The following is a 9238-nucleotide window of genomic DNA, read 5'->3' on the forward strand; positions in this document are numbered from 1 at the left end:
GGACTTGAGGCTGATTCCCTGACCTGTCAATGTCTTTAATTTGCTGTTTTATGATTTTGTTATACTCTTGTGAATTCTATGTTTGTCTTTACTAGATTACCTGTAGCTACCTATAGTTTTCTAACGTTGTCTCTCTGTAATGTTGTAATGACTTGGTGCAATCTATCTTGGCCAGGACGCTCTTGAAAAGAGATTTCAAATCTCAATGAGCCATTCCTGGTTAAATAAAGGTTATATATATATAAGCTGGAGGACCTGATAGTATAGCTGGAGGACCTGATAACTGGAGGACCTGATAGTATAACTGGAGGACCTGATAGTATAGCTGGAGGACCTGATAGTATAGCTGGAGGACCTGATAGTATAGCTGGAGGACCTGATAGTATAGCTGGAGGACCTGATAACTGGAGGACCTGATGGTATAGCTAGAGGACCTGATAGTATAGCTAGAGGACCTGATAGTATAGCTGGAGGACCTGATAGTATAGCTGGAGGACCTGATAACTGGAGGACCTGCTGGTATAACTGGAGGACCTGATAGTATAGCTGGAGGACCTGATAGTATAGCTGGAGGACCTGATAGTATAGCTGGAGGACCTGATAGTATAGCTGGAGGACCTGATAGGACCTGATAACAGGAGGACCTGATAGTATAGCTGGAGGACCTGATAGTATAGCTGGAGGACCTGATAGTATAGCTGGAGGACCTGATAGTATAGCTGGAGGACCTGATAACTGGAGGACCTGATGGTATAGCTGGAGGACCTGATATTATAGCTGGAGGACCTGATAGTATAGCTGGAGGACCTGATAACTGGAGGACCTGATAGTATAACTGGAGGACCTGATAGTATAACTGGAGGACCTGATAGTATAGCTGGAGTACCTGATAACTGGAGGACCTGATAGTATAGCTGGAGGACCTGATAGTATAGCTGGAGGACCTGATAGTATAACTGGAGGCCCTGATAGTATAGCTGGAGGACCTGATGGTATAACTGGAGGACCTGATAGTATAACTGGAGGACCTGATGGTATAACTGGAGGACCTGATGGTATAGATGAAGGACCTGATGGTATAGCTGGAGGACCTGATAGTATAGCTGGATGACCTGATAGTATAGCTGGAGGACCTGATAGTATAGCTGGAGGACCTGATAACTGGAGGACCTGATAGTATAACTGGAGGACCTGATAGTATAGCTGGAGGACCTGATAGTATAGCTGGAGGACCTGATAGTATAACTGGAGGACCTGATAGTATAACTGGAGGACCTGATAGTATAACTGGAGGACCTGATAGTATAGCTGGAGGACCTGATAACTGGAGGACCTGATAGTATAGCTAGAGGATCTGATAGTATAGCTGGAGGACCTGATGGTATAGCTGAAGGACCTGATGGTATAGCTGGAGGACCTGATAGTATAGCTGGATGACCTGATAGTATAGCTGGAGGACCTGATAGTATAGCTGGAGGACCTGATAACTGGAGGACCTGATAGTATAACTGGAGGACCTGATAGTATAGCTGGAGGACCTGATAGTATAGCTGGAGGACCTGATAGTATAACTGGAGGACCTGAGAGTATAACTGGAGGACCTGATAGTATAGCTGGAGGACCTGATAACTGGAGGACCTGATAGTATAGCTAGAGGATCTGATAGTATAGCTGGAGGACCTGATAGTATAGCTGGAGGACCTGATAGTATAGCTGGAGGACCTGATAGTATAACTGGAGGACCTGATAGTATAACTGGAGGACCTGATAGTATAACTGGAGGACCTGATAGTATAGCTGGAGGACCTGATAACTGGAGGACCTGATAGTATAGCTAGAGGACCTGATAGTATAGCTGGAGGACCTGATAGTATAGCTGGAGGACCTGATAGTATAGCTGGAGGACCTGATAGTATAGCTAGAGGACCTGACAGTATAGCTGGAGGACCTGACAGTATAGCTGGAGGACCTGATAGTATAGCTGGAGGACCTGATAGTATAGCTGGAGGACCTGATAACTGGAGGACCTGATAGTATAGCTGGAGGACCTGATAGTATAACTGGAGGACCTGATAGTATAACTGGAGGACCTGATAACTGGAGGACCTGATAGTATAGCTGGAGGACCTGATAGTATAGCTGGAGGACCTGATAGTATAACTGGAGGACCTGATAGTATAGCTGGAGGACCTGATAACTGGATGACCTGATAGTATAGCTGGAGGACCTGATAGTATAGCTGGAGGACCTGATAGTATAACTGGAGGACCTGATAGTATATCTGGAGGACCTGATAGTATAACTGGAGGACCTGATAGTATAACTGGAGGACCTGATAGTATAGCTGGAGGACCTGATAGTATAGCTGGAGGACCTGATAACTGGAGGACCTGATAGTATAACTGGAGGACCTGATAGTATAGCTGGAGGACCTGATAGTATAGCTGGAGGACCTGATAACTGGAGGACCTGATAGTATAACTGGAGGACCTGATAGTATAGCTGGAGGACCTGATAGTATAGCTGGAGGACCTGATAACTGGAGGACCTGATAGTATAACTGGAGGACCTGATAGTATAGCTGGAGGACCTGATAGTATAGCTGGAGGACCTGATAACTGGAGGACCTGATAGTATAGCTGGAGGACCTGATAGTATAGCTGGAGGACCTGATGGTATAGCTGGAGGACCTGATAGTATTGCATGTGTGTGTGCTTATGTGTGTATGTGTGTGTGTGTGTGTGTGTGTGTGTGTGTGTGTGTGTGTGTGTGTATGTGTGTGTGTGTGTGTTTGTGTGTGTGTGTAGTGTTGTCGAAGCTTCTCTGTTAATATAGTTTACCAAGCTACCAATCACTTCACACTGGAACAAGTTAAGCTACTCTAAATCTACACTTCAGAAACATATAGTTTACGTTGCCCTTCCCTTCAGAAACATATAGTTTACGTTGCCCTTCCCTTCAGAAGCATATAGTTTACGTTGCCCTTCCCTTCAGAAACATATAGTTTACGTTGCCCTTCCCTTCAGAAGCATATAGTTTACGTTGCCCTTCCCTTCAGAAACATATAGTTTACGTTGCCCTTCCCTTCAGAAACATATAGTTTGCGTTGCCCTTCCCTTCAGAAACATATAGTTTACGTTGCCCTTCCCTTCAGAAACATATAGTTTACGTGCCCTTCCCTTCAGAAACATATAGTTTACGTTGCCCTTCCCTTCAGAAACATATAGTTTACGTTGCCCTTCCCTTCAGAAACATATAGTTTACGTTGCCCTTCCCTTCAGAAACATATAGTTTACGTTGCCCTTCCCTTCAGAAACATATAGTTTACGTTGCCCTTCCCTTCAGAAACATATAGTTTACGTTGCCCTTCCCTTCAGAAACATATAGTTTACGTTGCCCTTCCCTTCAGAAACATATAGTTTATGTTGCCCTTCCCTTCAGAAACATATAGTTTTCGTTGCCCTTCCCTTCAGAAACATATTGTTTACGTTGCCCTTCCCTTCAGAAACATATAGTTTACGTTGCCCTTCCCTTCAGAAACATATAGTTTACGTTGCCCTTCCCTTCAGAAACATATAGCTTACGTTGCCCTTCCCTTCAGAAACATATAGTTTACGTTGCCCTTCCCTTCAGAAACATATAGTTTACGTTGCCCTTCCCTTCAGAAACGTATAGTTTACGTTGCCCTTCCCTTCAGAAACATATAGCTTACGTTTCCCTTCCATACATGAAGGGACGTCGCGTGCGCCATCCGTATGGTTAGTGAGAAAGTCCATGTTGCAAATGTACCCTCCCTTACTAGACGTCCGACCACGTCCGATAAATCCGCGGACGGCGTCGGGCCGCTCGCGGGGGCCGGATCTTCCAGGAAGTCATCGAACGGAGTCTCTCGGACCTTCGGTTTCCGTTTAATTAAATTTTCAAATTTTGGTCATTTCCTTGCAGTCCCGGATTATTCCACGAGAGGGCGTATGGAATCATATTGCAAATGTAACATATATCACCAATCGCGACACGGCTTTTTCTCCTAAACGGAAGATAATTCGAAGACGAAACTCGGTCTTAGTGGGTTTGGCATAATGGGCAGTTGGCCCCGAACAGGATGGAGTCGAGGCCTCGACGCTTTTCGAGTTAAGGCTATTTTTCTGGGATTGAAAGTCAAAGAGGAAAATAGAGTGCTGATTTGACCGCTTCACATCAAACTACATGAGCCTACGGTGTCAGGAGAAAAGGAACCATGCATTTACCAATGTTCATTTCAGAGAAATTGTACAATGACACATTGGTGATATTCAACAACAAGAGGTTTTTTTTTCCAAAAAAGTTACATATCCAGTTGCAGCGTGTTCAGATGAGTCCGTTAAGGCAGGTTTCGGAGCTCTGCGAGATTTCTGTGATTTTCTGTGATTTTCTGAAACAACACACACTTGTTCAACCCTCTGTAAATAAGTCAGTTCTTAACAGAAACACTTAAAACTAAATATTCTATAAGAGCCTAACGTTCAGATTCCTGTGTCAACCAGAAATGCCTTATAATGGTGTCATAGGGGCTGTTTTGAAGGGTTAAAAAGGTCAGATCTTTCCACAACTTCATATGTGTGACTAGGCAACCCTCATGAACTGTAAATCAGTCATTTATCCCATCAGATGTCAAAGAAAAGCTCTCTCAAACACACACACAGCAAGGACGGAGTGACACAGTGCGGTGCTTAAAGACACAAAGAGCCTGCAATGGCATTACCATTATCTCTAGGCTGAGACGAGTTCAATGAGACGCCCCGCTTGACCGTAGCTTGCTCGGTATGAGCGCAGTGACCGTGAGAAAACTAGGCCCAAAATGAGGCCTGCACCAATATGTCAAGGGCTTATGGGTGACAGTGAGAGAACCATTAGGGTTAGAAGCACAATTCAACCTCAGGAGCGTTCCTGAGGTCCTCCCGATCTGTGCAAGCCTAACCTTGACCCTGTGGCATTAACCCTTCACAGTGAAAAGAAGGTGTTTAGATCAAACTGTGTGCAATGACTTCTCTCCCCATAGGAATACATTGACAATTCTCCTAAATTCAACCTGAAGTCTATGTGGGTTATGAATGCCTTATGAACCTGTCTTCTATAACAATCCATCAGGCTACTGTGAGGTCTACCTGTGTCGATTCTAAGGTTCCTGGAGCAATCGGAAGTGGTTAAAAACAGCCAAGAGCTATTGTCATATGGTCAACATGCATATAGTGAAAATCACGCAACTCAACCATCTGTTATTCAGTCAATTCTTAAGGTAGAGACTTCATATTCAGGATTATGTTTATGTCTAACCCAAAGACAACGTGTGTTGAGTAAGAGCTTCCTGTGACAACCGGAAGTTGTTAAAAACAGCCAAGAGCTATTGTCATATGGTCAACCTGCATATAGTGAAAATCACGCAACTCAACCATCTGTTATTCAGTCAATTCTTAAGGTAGAGACTTCATATTCAGGATTCTGTTTATGTCTAACCCAAAGACAACGTGTGTTGAGTAAGAGCTTCCTGTGACAACCGGAAGTGGTTAAAAACAGCCAAGAGCTATTGTCATATAACCTGCACATAGTGAAAATCAAGCAACTCAACCCTATGTCATCCAGCCAATTCTTTAGGTAGAGACTTCATATTGAGGATTCTGTATATGCCTACCCCAAAGACAACGTGTGTCTATTCTTTTTGCAAAAAAACAAAAACACACACACACAATTTGGCCATAGGGACATAGTGTGGGGCTTAGAGTCTTATACCGCCTTCAATAGTTACTTTCGTTCAAACGATTCAAGAACCGTCAGACCTAGAGCTCCGAAATTTTAGAAACCTGTTCTAGAGCTCAAGTCGATAGTGCACAGTGATTTATGGGGCTCTAGAAGGTTCTCTGACCGAGAAACCGCCTCGTACATTTGCAATATTTTCAATTCATTTTGAATATCACGTACATGGCGTCATGTAGAAATGTCCCAGAGTCACAAGACTAGGTGCATTGAAACCGCCTCGGCCCATAGAGACGGACCCCAATGTCTCTGTCCGATAGCTCATTCAGGGACCCCGTAGTAACGCCCTGAAAAAGTGGATTTTCAGCACCAATTAAGGCCATTGCTCGAGCACCGAATGACCTATCGAGCCGAAACTTGGGATTCGGGGTCGCCTCACATAGGCCTACACATAATGTCAGAGCTGGACCCGCAGCTATAACGTAACTATGTGTTTTATGTTTTTTTATGGTTAAAATTGAAAGCACTGTGAATTATGGGCCTTCTCTGACATATGTGATAGTTGGCTTCTATACGAGTTGGAAAAAGTGGATTTGGTGTCAGATGCTATCAGTTTGGTGTCAGAATGACAACTAATTGACTAATGGACGCTGACTGCTGGGTGACGAGCAATGGAGATTAACCACAGTCACTGCCCGGCCATCCCGAGTTCATCGGGCCAGTCAATTATGCATTTCTGCAGGATTTTTGAGCATGCCTAAATTTGTAATGCTAAATGCCCATTAAATCATGTTGCAAACGTAACGCGCTATATTGCAAACGTAACGTGCGTTTGCAATATGATTCAACAGCAGAAAATATCACCAAAGTTGACATGATGAAATCAACACAATGAGCGACAGAGAGGAACCACAGTCACTGCCCGGCCATCCCGAGTTCATCAGGCCAGTCAATTATGCATTTCTGCAGTATTTTTGAGCATGCCTAAATTTGTGATGCTAAATGCCCATTAAATCATATTGCAAACGTAACGCGCTATATTGCAAACGTAACGTGCGTTTGCAATATGACTCAACAGCAAAAAAGATCACCAAAGTTGACATGATGAAATCAACACAATGAGCGATAGAGAGGAACCACAGTCACTGCCCGGCCATCCCCAGTTCATCGGGACAGTAGATTATGCATATCTTTAGTGTTTTTGAGCATGCCAAATTCGTGATGTTGAGGCCCATTGAATCATATTGCAAATGCGCATCAGTGCACATGGTGACCCGAAATGGGTTACCAGGAGTAATTTTTTAGAAGGGTTTTAAATGCCTTTAGGGTGGTGCAAGGGGTGCACGGTTGGGTAGGGAGCACCTTTCATCAGTGCCCATCCAGTATAAGGCGCCCCTAGTCATTTTGGACATTTTTCAAAAAATCGCTAAAAATCGACAGTCCCACTTCTCTCATGTCACCATCAAGTCATGGAGAGGAACCACAGTCACTGCCCGGCCATCCCCAGTTCATCGGGACAGTCAATTTTGCATATCTTTAGTGTTTTTGAGCATGCCAAATTCGTGATGTTGAGGCCCATTGAATCATATTGCAAATGCGCATCAGTGCACATGGTGACCCGAAATGGGTTACCAGGAGTAATTTTTTAGAAGGGTTTTAAATGCCTTTAGAGGGTGCAAGGGGTGCACGGTTGGGTAGGGAGCACCTTCCATCAGTGCCCATCCAGTATGGGGCGCCCCTAGTCATTTTGGACATTTTCCAAAAAAATTGCTAAAAAACGACAATCCCACTTCTCTCATGTCACCATCAAGCCATGTAGAGGAACCACAGTCACTGCCCGGCCATCACCAGTTCATCGGGACAGTTAATTTTGCATTTCTGCAGTGTTTTTGAGCATGCCAAATTCGTGATGTTGAGGCCCATTGAATCATATTGCAAATGCGCATCAGTGCACATGGTGACCCGAAATGGGTTACCAGGAGTAATTTTTTAGATGGGTTTTAAATGCCTTTAGGGTGGTGCAAGGGGTCCACGGTTGGGTAGGGAGCACCTTCCATCAGTGCCCATCCAGTATGGGGCGCACCTAGTCATTTTGGACATTTTTCAAAAAATCACAAAAAAAACTCACCATCAAGCCATGGAGAGGAACCACAGTCACTGCCCGGCCATCCCCAGTTCATCGGGACAGTCAATTATGCATTTCTGCAGTGGTTTTGAGCATGCCAAAGTTGTGATGCTAAATGCCCATTGAATCATATTGCAAATGCGCATCCGTGTATTTGTAATATGATTCAACAGCAAAAAATATCACCAAAGTTGACATGATGAAATCAACAAAACGAGCGATGGAGAGGAACCACAGTCACTGCACGGCCATCCCCAGTTCATCGGGACAGTCAATTATGCATTTCTGCAGTGGTTTTGAGCATGCCACATTTGTGATGCTAAATGCCCATTGAATCATATTGCAAACGTAACATGGAATATTGCAAATGTAACGCGCATTTACAACATGATTCAACAGCAAAAAACATCACCAAAGTTGACATGATGAAATCAACACAACGAGCGATGCAGAGGAACCACAGTCACTGCAATTGCCATCCCCAGTTCATCGGGACAGTCAATTATGCATTTCTGCAGTGGTTTTGAGCATGCCAAAGTTGTGATGCTAAATGCCAATTGAATCATATTGCAAATGCGCATCCGTGTATTTGCAATATGATTCAACAGCAAAAAATATCTCCAAAGGTGACATGATGAAATCAACACAACGAGCGATGGAGAGGAACCAGGAGTGTTCCTGAGGTCCTCCCGATCTGTGCAAGCCAACCTTGACCCTGTGGCATTAACACTTCACAGTGAAAAGAAGGTGTTTAGATCAAACTGTGTGCAATGACTTCTCTCCCCATAGGAACACATAGACTATTCTCCAAAATTCAACCTGAAGCCTATGTGGGTTATGAATGCCTTATGAACCTGTCTTCTACAACAATCCATCAGGCTACTGTGAGGTCTACCTGTGTTGATTCTAAGGTTCCTGTGACAACCGGAAGTGGTTAAAACCACCCAAGAGCTATTGTCATAAAACCTGCACATAGTGAAAATCACGCAACTCAACCATCTTTTACTCAGTCAATTCTTAAGGTAGAGACTTCTTATTCAGGATTCTGTTTCTGTCTACCCCAAAGACAACGTGTGTGAAGCAAGAGCTTCCTGTGACAACCGGAAGTGGTTAAAATCACCCAAGAGCTATTGTCATTTTACGTGCGCATAGTGAAAATCACGCAACTCAACCATCTGTTTCTCAGTCAATTCTTAAGGTAGAGACTTCTTATTCAGGATTCTGTTTATGTCTACCCCAAAGACAACGTGTGTGAAGCAAGAGCTTCCTGTGACAACCGGAAGTGGTTAAAAACACCCAAGAGCTATTGTCATATTGCCACCTGCAGATAGTGAAAATCACGCAACTCAACCATCTGTTACTCAGTCAATTCTTAAGGTAGAG

Source organism: Salmo trutta, chromosome 10, assembly GCF_901001165.1.
Source record: "Salmo trutta chromosome 10, fSalTru1.1, whole genome shotgun sequence".
NCBI lineage: Eukaryota > Metazoa > Chordata > Actinopteri > Salmoniformes > Salmonidae > Salmo > Salmo trutta.